Consider the following 19,678-nt stretch of genomic DNA (forward strand, 5'->3'; position numbering starts at 1 on the left):
CACGACTCTTCTCTTTCCGCACAGACTCTAAAGGGGTCCACAGATTACCAGTTCGCCGCACGATATCAGCCTGTCACAGTTAAACGCAAAAGGTAACAGTTCCTAACAACTGACAGGCTCATATAGTGTGGCGAACTGGTAATCTGTGGGCCCCATAACAATGCTGTGCGCTACGCCGTAGAGGCTACAACAGCTTTTTAGTAAAAATCCTCCATAGATTCTGACCACATGTTACTTAATGCCGGCTACCCGCTACGCGGGTTCTCTGTTCGTAGGCGCTTTTCACTAAATCATAAAATGGTCTTCTGACCCTTTGATCACAAACACCATGAATGGTAATACTTTGTTAAATTATACCCCTTGACTCGACTTCATTGTAATCGAACGTAAATCCAATTCTCAAAATCACTTGGCTCCAATCACACTCACTTGCAATAAAGCGCGAATCACTTGGCCCCAATAACACTCACTTCCAATAAAAGCGAATCTTTATACAATTCCTTGAACTGCAAAATCTGGCTGGTCGCAAGCCAGATCTCAATCTGATAACACTTTGTTACATTGTGTAATTCTTCCAATCTGTTCATCTCGTAATGGCTTTTCAACGCCAAGTGAATGATCTCAACTCACAATTAGGGCTAATGGTGATTCAGAATATTAAAATAACTATTGGCTGCTTTGAAGTATTGTAATAGTGAAAATTTTATAAATAGCGTACCTAGCTTTTTTGTTCTTTTCGTATATTGTTGAGTCTTGATCATGAGGTCCAATAACCGGTATCGTCTTGGGACGTCCCATTCGTTTTTCGTCAAGTTCTTATTTTAGTCCTATTCTGCTTTCGTCACTCATTCTACATTAAAAGCCACCGATGATTGTGACGAATGTAAAATGAGTGACGAAAGCAGAATAGGACTAATTTAAGAACTTGACGAAAAACGAATAAGACGACTCAAGACGATACCCAATAACCATCGAAAATTTTGTTCGACGATCGCCTGGATCTGTCACTGAACGACTTTAACCTAGGTACATTATATTTTGATCATGTAATGTTTTCATCTACCCTCAACTGGCTTAAGGAGCCATTTGAAGGTAGATTTTGTTTAGGTACTTTTATTTCGATACCTAAAGATACCGTATAGTTCACATACACTACACGTATACATTCGTCAGTTGATCGCATTGTATAATTTCTATTAAAAAAAGTCATGGGTCATGCCTAAACAAAACCAGCCTCCGTTTAATGACGTATTCAACCGAACAATTCTTAAATAAGTATTTTAATCTGCGATGTCGCAAATCTGTTTTATACTCTACTCTGGAGCATATAACTATTTTTCTTGGTTGCTTTTCCTGTGTCATATTAAATTAGAAATGTACATACTAGCAAAGAGAATTTAAAATAGAGGCGGATTGTCAAAGTAAATTATGTAGCAACAGTAAATTTTTCAAACGACGATATCAGCAATCTTTTCGAAAGATGGCGCCATAACCTTTGACCTACTGTCGAGTAAATTGCCTTAATTTAATTATTTAACAAATTAAGACATATCAGTGAAAGAATAAGGATCAAAGTCAAATGGCGTTCTAACAGTTTTAATCTTCTGTCGAAAGATGTACCGTGAATATACCTACTGTGGCTAGTTGGCTACATAACTTACAATGACAGTAACACTCTATACGCTCTATTCTCTTTGATACTAGTAAAATCTTCTCAGTATCTCTCGGCAGAGCAACCGTGGTCGTGGTCACGTAGCGAAGTAAACATTTATCACAAGTTTTCGCTAGCTGTTGATGTTGTTGTTCAGAGGCACGACAGATCTTTCGATATAATTAACTTCGCGTCAAGTAATATTATATCTTTTTAGACATCAGATATTTCTGAGAGTACGGGATATCTTTGAGCCTTTGCAATCTTACCAGTCGTGCACTCGTTTTCATAGGATTATATGACAAACTATCAAAAAGGCAATAACAATTTTGATAAGTTGATTATTGGGAACGTGCGAAGTCGGTGGCGCTGATCGTCACAAACACAGGTAATCTTATGGAATGTCCGACATTAGTACTAGCGGCAGCCGCTTGAACTAATTTTACTCCATAAGATTTAACGTAGAAATTCCGCCAAAATGAGGGCAGCACCAGTCGTGCACATAGCGAATACTCATAACGGTCACTTCCTTGCCGTTTCATGTGCATAATTCACTTTCTGAATAATCGTAATTCCAACTTTTACTCAGCATAGTGTTCCGCTCCTGTAAACAAAAGATAAAATAGTAATTTAATAAAGGAACCTATAAAAACATATAACACTATATTTTTTTAATCATTTTTATTTTTTTATATATTTAACACTATATTTTAATAATTTACTATATTTAGAACGAAAGGAGCTTCTATAGGAATATGTGGTAGGTACTCTTTACTACTTCGAATTTAATCTGAATAATTACCAAACATATAAGTAGATATATTTGCAGTCCATTACTACACCATATACCATACCATACCATATTACATACCATACCATACCATTACCATATTATACCATATCGGTTTTTGTTTATAAATTTTATTGTAGGATGGACTTAAGTAAAATTGTCCAAAACAGTAGCTACAAAGGTAGCGATATAATAAAACGTGTTCTGTAAGGCTAAGATGGTCGGTTTTTTATCACCTTATCATGCCTATCACGTTCTAACAAGTACCTACGTAAGTGACAATGACACGACAAGTGATAAAAATGCGATCATGTTTGAAACTTTAAAAAAGTGAAACTTTAAAAATGTCCCATCACAATGACAAACATACACTTTAACTTCATAAATCACAATGTTTACCTCATACTGAAAAACCATCACACGCAAACCTACAAGCAATCGTAACTGTAAACCCGGAGCACACATCAATTTAACCAGAAAACTTCCCACCTCGCGAACAAACACCTAACCTTCACGACCCACAAAAATAACCAACCACTGTTCTATTCATAGCTGGATTCATGGCAACAGTAGACCTTAGCATACATATTTTTCACACAAGCCCACCTGTCTCTTTCACACTTAGTAAACTGCTATGTCTATCTTGCTCTCCATGGCCGCATGCCAAGTTTGAGACATGCGTTACGTTACGAAATATGAAATCTAATTATGAATATTAATAAGAGTTCTCAATGCATTTGCTGGTATACAGTTGCATCGTAATTGTTTCGATTGATGATTTGATTCTTGGATAATGCGGCTGGCATTGGATTTGGCGGTGAGAAATACTTAAATTGATCAAAATCATAATTACCTTTGTTTTAATGGTTAAGACTAGAGTCCTTTGAGTACGAAAGACTTAACTGTGTTTTTCAGACTCATATAATTACAAGAACATTCGATTCGGTTGTAGTGTTGGGACTCGAGTAGGGATAAAAGACTCTACTAGTATGTCCTCGACTCGAGTCTTTATAAAAGACTCTACTAGTATGTTTTACAGACTCATATAATTAAGTCTAAACACGAGTTTTTCTTCAACTTGTTATAGGCCTGAGTCTTTTGTAAAGACTTAAGTCCTTTTCAGAGACCTCTAATTTTTTATACAAATAAAATCTAAATGCACTGTCTTCATGTAAAATTCATTTATTCATTTTCTTTACGGCTAAATGCTAGTATTTAGACAAAAGCTACAAAATTGTTGACGAAGTCTTTATATGGGGGATCGAGTCCTTTTGATTTGCGCTTACGAGTAAAAAGTCTCAACGAACTCGACTAGGGACTTAACTTCCTAAGGCCCAGCCATACAAATAAAAAATCCAGAATTCGCCACTGAAATTTGAACCTTTACTGTAGGGAATAGAGTTGATTTTGGTTTTGTTTGAAAAATGAACGAAATAAAACAAATGCGACTCTGTTCCAATTGAATATGATTTCAATTTCATCGAACTGAATAAGTACTATAGGTAGGACATTGGGCTTTAGGAGGATAAAAGAGTTTTGAATGTTTCTGTTCGACACTTCTTATCTTTCACATTAATTTGTCTGTAGGTACCTACTTGTACTTATTAGGTACACTGGGTCCTGAGGTATGTTATTTAGACAAAACTGGAGTGACACGCGTATTCGGGAAACGAGATAATCATAAGATCTAGAAACGATATAGAGATCAACTAGATTTACATTAGATATCGACTAGATGTGACTTGGATATCTAAGTCATAACTTGTCGAAATCGTTCAAGAGGACCTCCAGAATCGCGGAAACGTCAAATTTGACATATCTATCTTACAAATATCTTTAAATTATCCATATCGACCTATTTCATTTCCCGAATCGAGCCGTGAGTCTCACGTTTGAGAATACTGGTAATATTTATTTCCTTTATAAGTTGATAGATAGTGAAAAATTTGCCAACTTTCTCATCCGTTTTCGAAACATCAATAGAAATTTTACCAGCTGGTGTGGTGAAAAAAGACAAACGATAAGTCTCTATCGACAACCCAGTTCGTAATGACCATTTGTAAATGAAAAGTTCTTCTAATGAGGCCCACTGTTTAACAGTCCGCTGGACGGTATCGGCCTGTCAGTTAGAACAAAATTTTGACAGTTCCGAACAACTGACAGGCCGATACTGTCCGGCGGACTGGTAATCAGTGGGTAAGCGACCCTGTAGGGAGTATGAGCGCTTCTGTGTGTTCGTTTCTAGTACAGACGGGACGAGAACCTCGCGAAGGCCAAGACAATCAAAGTTAGCCAGCGCCTTGACTTGGCTCACGAGGTGACCGCCGTTGGAATGTTTATTCGGCGATCATTGTCCCGATATTAGGTAGGCGTTTTGGCGATCGTTCTTATAGAGAAGGGTATCGGCCAACATTTCAAGAAAGTTTCGATAGAACTAGACAGCATTTTATTGAGATGATGACATATGTTGAATTTTATAACATAATCTATTTCATATCACACTAATTGGACGTTAGCGTTACAAATACTTTGTATTTAAGGTTGAAATCATGGAGTATATACACCGTGTTTTTTTTGATATCCGTTAATTTCAGGGGTGCATTCCTGAGCTTAAATCAAGTAACTTTCTCAAAGACACCGATATTCTAATTAACTCCATTTCGGAGATAATCAATAGTTAATTTTTTTCCTATAAGGCCTCTGCAAGCGTGTACACTTGCCTTAGGGCCGGTTTACATATTGATTAGTGTTTAGAATGAGTTCATGCATTTGCTACTAAACTTAAGTACAATCTCGGTCGATTGATGTTCGAAATGACATTGATATGTCACAGATTTCAATTGTTTGGTTCAGTTAAATGTAATGCCCGTGTTACAACAACGCTATATGCTACATTTGATTACTTTTTAAACTTGATTATTTTTTCACAAAAAGCAAAAAAAAAAATTTTTTTTTTGAAAATAACTATGCCATATAGTTCCCTTAAACGTACTTAACCATACCCCGAAGTTAACGGAATTCAATAAAAACACGGTGTATAGAGTAAAAAGAGTGAAATCTCTTATGGTAGAACAAGCTGTAAAAGTGTCTAGCAGTCAGCTGTAAATAATAGTTCCAAATCTCTCCAGAGTAGGTAGCGCTACGGTAGCTAAGAACGTAGGCGTTATTGACGGAGTGAAGTGAACTGTCAATAATTTGAAATCTTTTATCAAGTACCTATTCTAGGTACTGTAGCGGCATCTATTTAAGGTTTTTTGACGGACACTTTTTGATACATGGAGATTGTTTTCCTTACCTCTACCTTCCACAGTTGTAATTGTGAACCTAACCAAAATACATGGAGATTGTTTTCCTTACCTCTACCTTCCACAGTTGTAATTGTGAACCTAACCAAAATACTCATACCGTCTCACACAATTGTAAGGTTTTTGTACATAACTATGGTTTCACACATAGATCATGCGATCGCTTAAGATAAGTTTAATCGCAGTAATTGCCTACCTACGTGTATCATAAAATGCAACAGGCAGCCATTATTTGTAGCCAATATACAGTGTGTGTCTGACCATAGGGCTTTAAATTCAGGGCTCGATTCTACTAACTAAACTGAGCTACTTTTATTGTGGCACCAACCCCGAAATAGCGAGTAAAATTAAGCCCTGGATTTAAAGTCAGACACAGACTGTATATATATACAGGGTGATTCAGGAGACGTGAGCAGGACTAACACTGCACATTTCGTAAATTATAAGCAACTGTTTCCTAACAGTATTAGTGAGGTTAACGTTAATTTTCTAGTTGTGTTGAAAAAAAAGGTATTAATTTATTTACGACATGGATGGTCACCCTAACATTAGAATACTAAACTACCGATATTCTGTGTCAAATTGAATGTCATCACTGTCATCACGGTCTGGTTACTTTTGAAAACTCGTATCTCACTCAGGTTTGACATTTTATTTTCTCCGTTAAAGAGGTTTTATGTTTATTAATTAGGTCTTGTAGGGTGACCATGATTGTAGAGAATTAAATTTGCCCTCACCAAAAAGTTGAAAAAATAGGAAAAAGTGTGGTTGTTTCACCTAAATATGACAGTGATCGATCAATTATCAGTTACTGAGTGTGCAGGATTAGTCCTGCTCACGTCTCATGAATCACCCTGTATATATATATATATATATACACATATATATATATATATATATATATGTGTGTGTTAGGCAATAAAAATATTTTCAGAATATTTAACTTAACCACAATATTCAGCCAGTTTTCCAGTTTTTTCACAAGTCAGTAAATCAGCGATTCGGCAAGTAATAAAAGTACTATAAACAATTTTATTAGTAAATCGACGCTTGAGGCGAATCAGCACGTAGCTGAACATTGCTAATTTTACAGCCTTCTCCTTAACGACGGCGGTTGGCGGATGTTTTTCTAATTTGTAGCCAGTCACATATTTTATTTATATTACGGATTTCTTATACGAGGTTATGGTTAATGTTGGATGACTTTATCAACCTTGTAATGTTTACAGATTTTAATACAACATTTATATAATTCGGATTTTAATGTTTACGCAAATTAATTTTCGTTTACGCAAAGTTTGTGGTTTGGGTTTAGGTAAATATTTTAATAGCAATTTTTTGTGCGCAAAAATGTTTTAATTACTCAAAAAACCTAATATCGAACATCAGTCTCTTTCATAATTTTAATATGAAAACAGGACAGCTATTAAATCACATACATAACGAGATACAAAGTCTACGTTAATCTCCATGAGTTAAATAAAATATTCAGTCCATAGATGCCAGTGATGAGTGGGTGGAGAAATATCAATAGTTTTCACGCATGACATCACATGACTTGTTCATCAGCATTTCAGTAGGAGGATAGGATGACGATCAAGGTGTTGAAAACATGAATGATTCAAATTAATATGACTTATTCGCATGTGACAAATCATGCATTTGATCCGAACAATTTTTTTACAAAAGCAATTGATAAATTGTCGTTTATCTAATCTTCTAACTCTTAACTTATTACTTTAAGAGATCTGTTTAGGGTTGCCATATGGAAGAATTAAAATGTCCTGATAAAGGTTAAATCCTGACATCACTCTAAAAATCCTGTCATTTTTTGTGACAGAGATTTGGCGTAGCTAGAACGATTCCCCGGCGGCGCGCTGTACTCTACGGTGTACTGTATCGTGGATCTGTATCACGTAAACATTTTTTTATGAGGTAATTCCTAAAAACCCTGACATTTGCCAAGTACGGCCGCAATCCGGACGAAGGGTCAATAATCCTGACATGCCCGGACAAATCCCGACGTATGGCAACCCTAGATCTGTTCCAGTTAACTTTTCATTAGATAGGAATGGAAATATCAAAAAGTAAACAGTTGTATACCTCTTCAATAAGAGTATTAATCATAGCATGATCTTCGAGGACAAATTTGCCGAGAATTGAAAGAATCCCATCCCACTTGAAACGCTTACTCAACGAATCTAAACAATACTCGTGAGTCAAAACACGAGATATTTATAGCCAAATAATCGGTGCACTTGGTTGGAAATAGTTCACAGGTATCCGATGCACCTCCCACTGCCGCGGGGAGTGAGGGGGGTGGGGGGGGAGAGTGGATTTAGACGTGACAAGACACATGTTTGTTGTGGTTATCAAGGCCAAGTGTCCTTGTTACCTGACTGAAGGGAAGACATAGTATTGTTTGGTGTTATTTTTGACAAGTGGTAGAAAAACCCTGATTTTAATTTAATGAGATATCGGTATATTTATCTCAACAGGAGATATTATATCGGCGATAGGCGCTCTAGATATTCCGTTTAAAATTATTTCACTGAATCCTTTACGTACAATACTCGATAGTACACATCAGTTGCAATTTTGAAAATGAAATAAAATTGGATTATACACCAATACCAGCAAAACAACGGTTAAGGAATTCCATTTGGGCTTTTTAACTTTCGGCTCGATTCGGGAAACGAATTAGAGATTAACTAGATACGATATAGTAAAGATATGTGGCGTTCCACGGCAAAAGGTACCTTATGGCGGCTGGCGCTAACGTCGCATAGCGCCGCAATAATATTGGTGCGGCGTTTTAATAGCGTAAATGCCAACCGCCATAAGGTAGGACGTCACATATCTTTACTATATCGTATCTAGTTAATCTCTAATTCATTTCCCGAATCGAGCCGTTTAACTTTTTTTCATATTGATTTGTACATTTCATTTCACTTGAAAAGTCAAGCGCTGTTTTACGAGTTACCTAATTCTCATCTAAAGAATCTACATGTTATCCTACAATTTTAATAAACGTGTATATGAATTATGTATCATAATACTTTCATTTGGCACTCCAAATATATTTCATCTGTATGCTCGACTCTCGCAACTTTTCACGCCAGTCCACAGTATTAATTAGTGCTCCAACAAATGTATTAAAGGCTGAGCAACCTTCGCCCAAGAGCTTTTAATCGAAAGTGGCCGGACACACTAATTTGTGCGGCAAATAAATATATGGCAGTAGTGGCCATTGTACAAATAGCAATATACGTTGACATATTGGTTTGTTGACACGCTGTCGGATTCGAACTTTAAGATACGTCAATTAATAGATCTGGAAACGATATGGATTAGATGTGTCAGTATCAAAAGTGACGTATTTGTTTGAAGAAACGTCACACTTGACACTGACATATCTAATCTATACCTATCGTTTCTAGATCTATTAGTTGACGTATCTTAAAGTTAGAATCGGGCCGACGGGCTGTTTTTGGCGCTTCTATCTGATATTTATCTCGGTTAATATCAGGGCTTATTATTACTTATTGTTAAAGAGGTCTTGCAGAATTCGAAATTGGTGTGCACTTTACTACATAACCATTAAATTGTTTATACGACAACGGTTTCACTCACTTGAATTTTTAGTCGCTATTGGCGACATGTTTCGGGCCCGTCGGGGGTCCTTCCTCAGGCTCGAGTGCTCGCGGCGGCTGCAACTCGTGCCCGAAACATGTCGCCAATAGCGACTAAAAATTCAAGTGAGTGAAACCGTTGTCGTATAAACAATTTAAAATATGTCTCACGAAAGTTTAATATCGATTACATAACCATTTATTAGAACAAAAATTTTACTTCGCTAATCCGCGAAACAACACTCTCATCGCATCGCATTTCAAATCTTCTTCTTCCTCGATTCCTCATGACTGAGGGTCGCGACCACATGAGGTCGTGATTTTGTGCACCAAGGCTCTCCATTCTACACGATTCCGCCTTCCTAATAATAGGCGCCTGTGTAGTAGGTAAAATTTCAAATCTCACGCGAATTTTTCTCTACCCGGCCACTTTTAAACGAACGAGCATAAAAATATTTCTGCAAACCGTTCCAACTGTCGTATTCGAACTTTAAGATATTCACAAGAGACGACGCGTACTAGATCAATTCTAGATACGTTATAGTTTAGATATCAACTAGTTCTCTTTTGCAGCGCAATTCGGGAAACCAATGTCACTTTTACGTTAGATAGAGTAAGATATCTATTAGATGTGAATTAGGTCTCTAAGTCATATCCTGTGGAAATCGTTCAAGTGTATCTCCAGAATCGCGCAAATGTCAAATTTGACAGGTTAGATCTTAAACATATCGTTACCGTATCTTGGTGATTTCTAAAAGGTATCTAATAGATATCTATTTCAAAATCCGAATCGGGCCCCAAGAAACAAACAACATATCAAAATGACTTCGCAATCAAATGACATATGGACTTTATAAACCAACCGGATGCAAATAGCAATCGTATAATTACTATACATCATCCATCAGGAAAAAGATATGACAAGCACTTAGAAATTTGTGATGTAGATCCGGTGATAACTTTGCCAAGCCACGGGTTGGTGAGTAATAGATCTTTATGCCAACGTTGGGCAATTATTTCACCAAGAAATATGTTTGGGGCTGGTTGGACAAACGTTTGTGTGTGTATAACTCGGGCAACGAGAGCGGACGATGGCATTTCTTTCAGAAATAAATTTCTGCTTGTGTAACCGACGGTTGACGACAGGTTTCTAATTTGGATGAGTGTAGTAGGAACATAAATACAGTTTGGTTGGTATCTAAAAGCATTTTTACAAATTTCTCGAAAACATTTCTGAATTATTGAGGTATTCTATGTTACTGTCTTTTCTTGGTCGATAGGTACCATTCTGCCATTGACTTTGGCATATTACGCGGATGTCGCACTGGTGCGGATCCGCACGCCGTTCCGGTATATGAACAAGACAGCGCTATGTATGTATAGCAATATCCCGCTTGCACACGAGCGGCTTGTGGATCCGCATCCAATATGAAGACCGCCTTACGGCGCAATTCGGGAAATGAATTAGAGATGCATTAGATATGAAATAGTAAAGATATGTGACGTTTCACGGCAAAAGGTACCTTATGGCAGCTGGCGCTTACGCTATTATTAACGCCGCTCCAATATTCAGCCGGGGAAATGGTACCTTTTACTGTGGAACGTCACATATCTTTACTACCTATTTCATATCTAGTGGATCTCTAATTCATTTCCCGAATCGCGCCGTTAAGTTCGTTATCCTCATCTTTCTTTTTAACCCTCGACGCAAAAAGAAGGGTGTTATATGTTTGACGTCAATGTCTGTTTATCGGTGTGTCTGTCTGTGACATCAAAAACATCATAGCTGTCCAACGGATGGTCCGATACAAGCGAGTTTCCTTATTTATTACAAAAAGCAGTTCTGGCTACACGACTTTCGACACCATTGTATGTGGAGCGCGGGAGTTGTTGTGTTGGCTGTCAGGCTTTGTTAAAGTGACACTTTGTTGTTATTTCCGGTTGGAATCTTGTCCTTTACGGAATAATCTTGAAATGTTTCTCCAAGAAAGTCATACGGTTAAAACGCTCGAATAATATCCCGAATTAAACGTATAGAGTAACTGTAGCCAAGCTCTTTGAATTGCGCTCTACAGTTTAGGTAAAGCGAATTCATTGAGCAAAAGTATAAACTCGCTATATATATCTCGCTATAGTATATTCGCTTTTGCTGACCGGATGCTACTTAAATCTGAAATACTCGGTCGGGGGGAAACTGTTTATTTGCATAGAGCCAGTGTTTGAAATAGCTTTCCTGTGATCTGATTGGTTATTCAGGCACGACAGGGACTTAGTGCTTGAGACTGGTTTTTGGTTGGGAGTGTCAGGATATATTATGTATTATTATTAGTAGGCGTCATCATAATCGTCGGCAGGGGATGGCATCCTATCAGTTTGTCTGTGGGTAATATCCTATCAGACTTTCTTCTTTCCGTGAACTTTTTGTGTTCTATTTGTGAACTCTAAAAACTGTGTAAACATCTGGATTTTTACTGCTTTGCTAACCGGACGATATAAATAAAAGGTATAGGTAAAGACATCTAAAATTCTACATGTCGTATCGCCACTTTGTTACAAGACTTAAAATTCTTTTGCAATTACGCTGATTAGTGATATTTAAAAAATATGTAAAAATGAAAAAGACAAGGTACAGTCGACGTCAAAGATATGTTTACACTTTTGCACCTTACTCCTTTGTAATAAGGCGAAAAGTGTAAACGTATCTTTGACGTCGACTGTACTAAAACCCTTGAAAGTGTTAGATTGTGTGGGCGTGTTTAATCTAAAAATACAGCTGGAAGTAGTCATCCACAATATACCTAGTCAATAATCGAAAGTTACGTTTATTCTAAGAAGCACCAGAACCGAGATTCGCGAACTTTTAGCACGGAAACTGCACGTTGACGTGCATTTTTATGTCAAGTGCACACATCCGCGGATAGACACACGTTGGGTAACATTACATAAAGTGCTTTTCGCAATGTTACCGTGCACATTTAGTTCGGCCAGAGTTTTTTTTTGGTATTTATGTGACATGCAAATTAGAATTGTTAAAATGTCATCATTCTGATTCAGTTTCTCGTTTATATAAATTTACATTGTGTTATTATTATTTTTAATCGTATTAATCACCTTGATCTTAGGGGGGATAAAAGTCAATTTGTGTTTCTGTACCGTACTGCATATCTGGCTCCATCTCAAAATAGAAATTGTAGGTATTTTTTGGAATCATATCTAAACTTCAACATAAAAGCCAGACCAGAAGAGGTAACTCTGTGTAGTTAACTAGTTAGGTACCGATTAGTAATTAGCAAGCCGTTCACAATAACCCTATTCTGAAAAAAGTAATAACACCATAACCTTTTCACAAATCTCTAAAAGTTTAAATACATAATATTCCTGTTAAATTATTATAAGAATATTATATTCCTCTTATAAATATGAATAGATGTATAGTGCTTGTAACATTAACGGGAATGCCGAGATTTGGGTTTACGAGAATTACTTTGTATTTTGTTTCCATTTCATTATTCACATCGATATCAATACATATCAATAGTCTGTGGCCATGAGTAAGCCCATTCATAATAAAAAAAAAAAACAAACATAAATGAATGTAATATAATGTACCTAAACAGTAAACAGTAAACATCAGAGGTACCTGACGGTACATACATTACACATGTAATGTCAGCACAATCATTATTTATCTTTCTTACGGGTTTCACGGCCTTGTCAGCCATTTTCTTGTCATCAATTATATAAGTTCATCATAATTGCGACACAAATTCTTGATGAGACATACAGGATTTATTATACAGGTGCCTCCAGATGCCAAGGGGCGGTAATATCGTTTTTACGACCTCCATGTTCGCGGCTAAGAATAAAAGCTGTCTGCCTGATGGAATCTATTTCGGACAGGATTCACGGTTCTTGTGTCCAGAAGGAACTTGGCATTGAGGTCAGCGCAGGTTTATGTCAATGTTTTGGATGATTCATTTTTTGAATCGATGAGAATCGGCGTGGTCCAAGAATATAAAGTAAGTTATGGATATTCTTTCTCCAAGTTTTTTTTTTTGCAAGGTACATGGGAAAAAAAAGTTTCTGTCGTGTCGTACGAGGGAGTTAAAAGGCTGGTCCAGCAAAAAGAAGAGTGGCGATTACTCTACCGACAAGAGCATAGCTCTTAAATACTAATGATGATGATGACATGGGAATTATATTACCATATTACATGCAAAATTTGTATTTGCATATGGATTTTTGACTCATACATCAAGTTTTGCATTCTGTAGTATATAAATGCTTCTCGACTTCTCAGCGGAAGCTTGTGTTGATCCCTCTGCCTCTGGGCTCTTGAACCATTCTTTAACTCCACTAAAGTGCATCCTTGTGAAAAGGTAGTGAATCCTCAGTGGACTTTCCGACCACCCTTCGATCTTCAGCGGAAAATACGATATCAGCTTTGAATTAAGGTCAAAACATCGTAAATACTTTTGTAATCCAGATCTATGAAAAGACATTCTATCATCAAGGAATGTAGCTTTCAAGTATACCTGAGTATTCACAATCGATCCTGAAGCGAAACCAGTTTGTAGGTCCACATAATTATTCCCGAAAGACTGCAGTGATTCTGGAGAAAGTGGCTCAGTGGAAAAGCGGCTCAGTGAAAGGACTTTGCGTAAGCACCCTATCCCAACACATGCACCCATTAGATCACCACCTATCTTCAGCGGAAAACACCTCTGCACCTCCACGTCACGGGTGACGGCGCCGGCCCACACACATTCCGCCCCGCCTCGGCGCCCGGCCAACACTTTCATATAGTTTAGTTACGATTTCGAAAACGACCCGACGCGTCCGCCGCCGGCGACAATACCCGATTTCTCGAATCCCACAAATCGAGCTTCGTCTCTCTTACGTTGTACGGTGTTGTGCTTAGTGCAGTGCCTTAAAGGATTACTTTCCTTGAAGTTTACGGTACGTTGATTTTATTGCAGAATTTTCAACAAAATTTCTAGTTATTTTAAGAGTCTGTGCTGTACAAGTTCGAAGTTAGTTCCTGTGCCTTCCAGAAAAATCAAAGCTGGTTTAATGGATGGATTCTTTTAAAGTGATATCTAATGCATGCTTTGGTTTTGTATTTAATGCTCGATTTTACGACCGTTAGATTCAATATCTCTTCCGGATGCTTAAACATCAAATCCAGTCTATAGATACAGTTATATTTAAACTAGAAACATCTAGCGCATCTGACAGAATTTCTGCAGAGCGTTGAATAACCGTTGAAATTACCAAGCAGTGCGGCGAACGTCGAAATCCAGGAGGCCTTCGAACGAAAATAGCCCGAGACGTAGCCACTTTGCTTGTGAAAAGTTTAACACTGGACACCCACATGGTTATACTTCACCTTGCTAGATGGCGTGAGTGAGTCACTCCTGTGGAGTGCGCTCGGCTTCTGTTTCAATGTAGGGCTTTCAGCTGATCGCGGATGATCGATTGGATCTGTTTGGATTGGCAGGGCAAGCTGATTGATGTATCGTAGTACATTAATATGAAGTGTTTTGCAGCGTGGCAACAGTGTACTAGTGTATAGTGTCCAATATAGATATTATAAGCCTACTATTTTAATAGCCCGTCATCAATCAAGTTTACAAATTGCTATAGTAATATCAATAAGAATATTCTGAGGTGTTAACTACTTACAATGCTATTTGAAATGCGGTTCTTTTAATACTTGGTATTTTGACTTCTTCTTTCAACCAAAAATATATGTGATTTCTAAGAGCCTTTGACCTGCTAGCATATCGACAAGGCATAACAGGGCCTTTGTGCCCCTTGTTTACTGGACAACGTCCATGATATTTATTTAGGGTCGCCGTCATCGAAAACGATGAGGAGGACTATACTGGTTAACGCGAAGTGGTAATGTCAAGCTTAAGTTTCCAACTTGTACAGTTAGCAGCAGAAGTTGCTAAGCGGGCCAGGTGTTCAAAATGATCTTGACGCGACTCTATTGTTAAGAGAATAAGAGCGTGTCAAGGTAATTTTGAACACCTCGCCCGCTTAGCAACTTCTGCTGCTGACTATAAGATGCATACCCCAGGAACGCAAGGAGCTTCTAACGTGCAGGGATTCATAACTGAGCAAACTTAAAGGAGGACAAATTATTTAATTTATCTGCAATAAAGCCAATAAATAACTCTCAGCTCAATCGAAAACTGCGTCCGCCGGACACTCAAACATAAAATTTACTATAAATCCACTTAAGATGCAAGTAAGAATATTTTATGGATCAAAATAGAACTAATCAACAAATCACGGTCACATACTTCAAGCTCATTTGTCAAAGAGTTTATTATCTCGTTAAAAGTTACAGCAGTGTAAACAAGGCATAATGTCAAATAGTAAATCTAGGTTTATTTGAACAACATTTCAAATGAATAGTTCAGTATTTAGAATAACTATTTTTAAATAGTCTTGGAAACAACTAGAACTATGTCGAACTGGAAAGAACTTTGTAAGAAATATCTTCGGTCACGGTCGAAATTCCTTGAAACTTAATAGGTGTATTAGGGTGATTCCGAATATTCGAGACGTTATTCCGAAAATGAACTACAATATCATGGAATTAATTCATTCGAATTGAACAGATCCGCAAAGAGAAATCTTACTAAAGGGGCCCACTGATTAACAGTCCGCCAGACGGAATCGGCCTGTCAGTTAGAATAGAACAAAAAGTTAACAGTTCCGAACAACTGACAGGCAGATACCATCCTGCGAATTGTTAATCAGTGGGCCCCTTAATACAGTGATACAGTGATACAGTACTTTATTGGTTAAAGAAATATATACATTTACACGTCATTTTGTTACTTAATTACTATTTACATTTTACTTATTATAGGTACATATGTGTATACAATTTACAATATAGTTAATATACTGTATCTATGGTATCTTTTTGCAATTTATTAGAAGAAAATTTCATGAGCGAACAATCGAAAAATTTATGAATTTTATCGAAAAGGTACGCACTTGCTTTTACATTAATGAATATAATATAATAATAATAAATAATAACGGTCTCATAGCGAAGAGTCTCGACCAACACCTAGAGAGACTCTCGCTAGGTGGTTGGATCAAGGGTCAGATGCAGAAGGCGGTAATTTTGGACACGGCGCGTATAGTACGTCGATTCCTCACTCTGCGGCCCTGACCACCGGCAGCTTGGGCCCTGCCCCGCTGCCGGCGGCACCCTAGGTTAGGTTTTTTATAATGTGTTTATAATTTTTTTTTTATTGTTTGTAAGTGTTTTTATATTTTACTTTTATATCCATATTATAATTAACCTAACTTAAGAAGAAAAATAAATAAAGAGAATAATAAATAATAATAATATATGTATATAATATAATAATATAATAATATATGTAATATTTACATTATACTACTTAAAGGTATTAAAGTAGATATAGAAGCGACCATGACCTCGAGAGTCCTGGGAATTAGGAGGTTAACGGTCACTTTATTTTAATCAAATTTGAGTTTAATCAATGACTTCGGTATTATCAACTGATGCATAACCCTAGTATCCCTAGACCGTAGCAACAACGTGTTGGTTGTCTGAGTGTAATCTTAAAAACTTTATTAATTTAGCTATACTCAGAAGGGCGAACCCTACCGCTTGCTTTGTTCCTATCTAAATCACTTATGAACCAGGAAATGGCGATTCTACATTCAAACAACACACAAACCCTTTACCAGACTATGGGCCCGATTCAGATTTTGAAATAGACATCTATTAGATATGTTTTAGAGATACGATAACGATATGTTTAAGATCTAACCTGTCAAATTTGACATTTGCGCGATTCTGGAGATACTTTTGAACGATTTTCACAGGATATGACTTAGAGATCCAATTCATATCTAATAGATATCTTACTCTATCTAACGTAAACGTGACATTGGTTGCCGGAATTGCGCTGCAAAAGAGAACTAGTTGATATCTAGAATGGATCTAGTACCTGTCGTCTCTTGTGAATATCTTAAAGTTCGAATACGGCAGTAAGGGATATATATCCGTTTTGAATTGTCAGCCTGGTAAATGGTTGAAATAATATGATTTGTTAAAATAGAAATGCTGGGAACGGCTAAAATTATAAGTACATTTAGATTTATTAATGTTTAATGAATTAACTTTTAATAATAAATTACCTATATTTTAATTCAACGTGAATGTCTTAATTTTAAATTAATAACCGATTCCATTAATTAAATAATATTTATAGCATTATAACATTTATGTTAAGATCTTTTTTTTTATTTAAAAAGAGGCAGAGGTAGACTGAGTCTTTCTGTCAGGAGAAATAATAAATAATATAATAAACGGCGAATATTATTATTCATAAAGTTAATTGTTTTTAAGGCGAAAACCAGTGATAATTTTATTATGAATAAAACGTCACAGAAGGCTTCTTAACAACAGTCGCATTAGAAGTTAGAGTGCAAGTTTAGGAATTTAATAGATCCTATTAAACTGTACGAGACCAAAACTAATTATAATAGACAATGACAAACGAAAACAGTCAACACACCTCTGAGGCTACCTGTGTGTGTTCATGACAATTACAAGCTTGATTTAAAATAGAATGACCAATAAATATGTCATGTCGACAGTGAGCCATTATATCGTTTCAACATCATTAAATATCATGTAGTGATTAGCAATTAAAGCACCTGATCAAAATCTTAATTTTAATTTGGGTTGAATCCATAGACGAGTATTTGCAAATGGAAATTTTTAATGAGCAATTTCAAGGAGAAATTGATATATTTTTCCTTATTTTTATATTCCGCTGGTACCTTACAGTAGGTACTAAAATTATTGCGAATCAATTACACATATTCAAGTTACACTCCAGATAATATTGACGAAATAACTTTACAATTCATCAAATAAAAGTATGTACCTACAATTTACGGCCTGATGCGAACTTTAAGATACGTCAAAAATTTGCTAAAACATGGATATGTCAGTGTCAAAAGTGACGTTTGTGTTTGAAGAAAAGGCGGATAAGATACTTTAACAAAGGGCCCGATTCGGATTTTGAAATAGACATCTATTAGATATCTTTTAGACATCACCAAGATACGATAACGATATGTTTAAGATCTAACCTGTCAAATTTGACATTTGCGCAATTCTGGAGATGCTCTTGAACGATTTCCACAGAATATGACTTAGAGATCCAATTCACATCTAAAGAATAGATATCTTACTCTATCTAAGTGACATTGGTTGCCCAAATTGCGCTGCAAAAGAGAACTAGTTGATATCTAAACTATAACGTATCTAGAATGGATCTAGTACGTGTCGTCTCTTGTGAATATCTTGAAGTTCGAATACGGCAGAAAGTATTTCATTTGAAAGTTTCGTGCGCGTGAGCAATAGCGACTAACGGCGCGATTCGGGAAATGAAATAGAGATGCACTAGATAAGATATAGTAAAGATATGTGACGTTCCACGGCAAAAGGTACCATTGCTCCGACTGAATATTGGAGCGGCGTTATTAATAAGCGTAAGCGCCAGACTCCATAAGGTACCTTTTTCCGTAGAACGTCACATATCTTTACTATTTCATATCTAGTGAATGTCTAACGGCGCGATATCTTAAAGTTCGAATCGCGCTGTAAGATAAGCGTAGCGATGCTACGAATCAGCGTAGCAAGACCGCGCGGCGTAGCACGTAGCCTTGTCTACTATTCATTAAAAGGTGTTGTTTACACAATGTTTACTAGATAAATGTCACGAAAAAGGTTATTTATTTTAAAACAGTTAGAGGAAAACGAAGGATATACGCTATACTTATGCGTTAGAGTGCCTGTGAAAAGTTGAAAATACTAACCGATTTTTCAGATATTATCTACTAAATGGTATTCTTGATGATAAGGTTTACTCGGGTAATTCCGTATGTCGAAAACAGTCGGATAATTCCGAAAAGAGACTTTTATTATGATGGATAGATACACCTACATATGTATTCGGGTAATACCGAATGTCGGATAATTCCGAAATTCAGATGAAAATCACCCTTAATTCCATCATAATAAAAGTCTCTTTTCGGAATTATCCGACAGTTTTCGACATTCGGAATTACCCGAGTAAACCTTACAGTAAAATTTATTTATAAAATACACACATTGACCAAGGCTTGATAAGTGCCACTACAATAACAATAACCTTGTCAAGATACTGGTAATAACAGGGACAGGTGTTGGAGAGTGGTGTCGCAATCATACGGTAATGAGGAGAGA

At 36.7% G+C, this 19,678-nt stretch overlaps 1 protein-coding gene across 1 annotated transcript in view; it reads left to right on the forward strand.

Moving 5' to 3' along the window:
* Window positions 1-14,179: 14,179 nt before the first annotated feature.
* Window positions 14,180-19,678, forward strand: part of LOC134675453 (twitchin) — a 173,758-nt gene continuing 168,259 nt past the window's right edge. The window contains exon 1 of the mRNA XM_063533722.1: window positions 14,180-14,337. The gene's annotated coding sequence lies outside the window, so the exon portion shown is untranslated. The remainder of the gene's footprint in view (window positions 14,338-19,678) is intronic.

Source organism: Cydia fagiglandana, chromosome 22 (genome assembly GCF_963556715.1).
Source record: "Cydia fagiglandana chromosome 22, ilCydFagi1.1, whole genome shotgun sequence".
Classification (NCBI taxonomy): domain Eukaryota; kingdom Metazoa; phylum Arthropoda; class Insecta; order Lepidoptera; family Tortricidae; genus Cydia; species Cydia fagiglandana.